Source organism: Echinops telfairi, unplaced genomic scaffold (genome assembly GCF_000313985.2).
Source record: "Echinops telfairi isolate 266 unplaced genomic scaffold, ASM31398v2 ScPeMD7_25;HRSCAF=90, whole genome shotgun sequence".
In the NCBI taxonomy this organism is placed as follows: Eukaryota; Metazoa; Chordata; class Mammalia; order Afrosoricida; family Tenrecidae; genus Echinops; species Echinops telfairi.
In genome coordinates, this window is record NW_022103922.1 from 2,710,300 (window position 1) to 2,712,793 (window position 2,494).

The following is a 2,494-nucleotide window of genomic DNA, read 5'->3' on the forward strand; positions in this document are numbered from 1 at the left end:
CACCACCGGCCCTGCGCCCCCAGCGCTGCCGCAGCGGTGTCTGTCCATCTCGTCCGGGGCCCCTCGGCTTTACCAAGCAGAACGCCCTTCTCCAGGGACTGGACTCTCCAACAACTGCCCAAAGCCCGTGAGAGGGAGTCGCCACCCCCTCGTCTAAGGAGTGTGCTGGCCGCCCTTCTCCCAAGACGGACCTGTGTCTTTTTCTGGGTCTGGTCCGTGGGACCTTACAGATTCTTCACGGCACCACAATCCCAGTTTCTACCAGCCTGGAGGGGGGGTGGAGGACCCAGCAGTGCCCCTGCCCCGAATGTTCTACTTGTAGCCTCACAGGCCCACTGCACGGGACAGTTGGGGCGTGCCTGGCCTCTGTCCCGGGCATCTGGCTGTGGTGGCAGCCGGCACGGACTGGGGTCAACAGAGAGGTCTGTGCTGAACCCAGAAGCCCGGTGCTGGACACGCACCCAGCTCTCTGCGGTCTCTGCTCTCCCTCGGCGCCCCCCTTATTTCAGTCACTTCCAGCGGTGCCCCAGGGCCCTGACACCCCCTCTGAAGTATCTTAATGGGCTCCCCACTAATTTAGCTGGAGAAGCCACCCCGAGATGGCGCTCAAGTGGAAAAGGAAAGACGTCCTAAGACCGTGGGCGCGTCATTAGCAAAAACAAATTAAATCGTGGCTAATGGCATTAGAATCTCCATCACTTTGCAAGGTGGAGTCGGCGAAGCAGGGAAATGGGGAAGAGCAGACGGGCGCCCCTCGGAGAAGGTCGTGGGGAGGGGCGCCGCGGGAGGGGAGGTCTGTCTTCCTGTGCGTGGGCCAGAAACGCATGGCCAGGGCCGAGGGATCAGGGATGGGAGTCGGTGGGAGGGGTGGGGGCTGGGCTCTGGAGGGGTGGCCAGGCAGCTGGGTGGGTCCAGCATGCGCGGAGGTTTGTATGACGTCCTCACTGTCCACCTGGGGGGAGGGGGAGCTGGTGTGGGGCCCGCCCTGGTCTTTCAGTGATGTCACAGGTCCGTGCTGGTCCAGTGGGGTGGCCTTGCTTCCTTGGCTATAAAAGGGGGGGCCCGGGGCATGGCCTCCAGGGCTCTGGGGGTGGGCAGGGCCTCGATTGGAGGAGACACGCCCCTCGGTGCCACGGACCCCACATGTGGTGTGCCAGTTGTTAACGGTCCTTTGGAGGTGGTATTCCCCGCGGTTTGTGGAGAGTGATCACTCTGTCTCGTGAACCTGATCAAGCGGCGCTAGCCAGAAAGGACATGGAGAAGGGTGTTCTGTTTCTGGCTTGGTGGGTGCAGCCCGCGGAGAGGTCGTAAAGAAGCACTCGACTTGGCCTCCCACCGTTGGAGAGTCATTGCTGTGAGCGCTGGTCCCCAGATGCAGGTTGGGTCTCTGGGCGCTGGGATCGGGGAGGAATATGAAGCGATCGAGCGGTTCTAGCCCAGCCTACGAACAAGAACCCCGCACTGGATTGGAGGAAGGCTCGTGAACAACCCGCTGCATGCAGATGACACAACTTGCTTGTGGGAAGCAAGGGGGATGGGAGGCCCCTGCTGGATACAGACCTGGGACCGCGGCCTTCAAGGGGGACAACGGCCACTCAATGTCCAGGAAACCGGAATCCTCACAAATGGACCGTCGAAACATCGTGGTGGACGGAGGGAAAGGCTGAAGTGGTCCGGGATCTCACCTTGCTTGGCTCTGCAGTCAACCCTCACTCACGGATGCAGGGGTCCAGAGGTCAAAGGACACCTTGCGTGGGGCACCCATGGCACAGGACCTCGTGCAGGTGTTAGAGAGCAGAGGTGTCACTCTGAGGACCACGGTGCGTGGCGTTTGCTGTCGTAGCAGTATACTTGAAACTTGGACGCAGAGCAGGGAGGCCCACTGGAGAGTGGACGCCTGTGGGTTGTGGTGTTGGCAATGGACCTCGACCGTCGCGTGGGCTGACAACGAACAGGCCAGTCAGTCTCAGAGAAGTGCAGCAGGGACTTTGGCTCGCTCACGCCCTTTGGACGGGTCATCAGAAGGGACCCGTCCCCGGGGACTGACATCGTGCTGAGCAAAGAGAAGGGCAGCAGAGGAGTAGAGGACCCTCAATGAGATGGACGGACACAGGAGCTGCAACAGCGATGATTATGGGGACGGCGCAAGGCCCAGGGGAGGTCTCGTTCTGTGGTGCAGAGGCTGATGGGAGCCGGACAGTCTGGAAGGCACCTGGCCACGGCATGGGGTTTCTGGGAGCCGGAACCACCGGAGGGAAGTGGAGTTGGTTGGTTTTGCGTGTGGAAGGGGTTGGGGAGAGGAGCCAGGGGACTCTCAGGGGAAGAGTGGTCCAGAGCCCAGGGCTTTCCGGAGCCAAAGGCTGGTCCTCCCAGGCCCGTGGTGGGGAGGGGTGAGGAAAGAGGCTTTCTTGGGTTGAGTGCATCACCACCCCGGCTCATAGCTTCTCCCCCACGGGCCGAGGGACAGGACATGAGGGCTCAGAGCAGTGCAGTG

The 2,494-nt window shown here is 61.7% G+C and overlaps 1 protein-coding gene across 1 annotated transcript in view; it reads left to right on the forward strand.

Annotated features, from left to right (window-relative positions):
- Positions 1–2,494, forward strand: part of VAV2 (vav guanine nucleotide exchange factor 2) — a 124,338-nt gene that overhangs the window by 50,146 nt on the left and 71,698 nt on the right. The window lies entirely within an intron of this gene.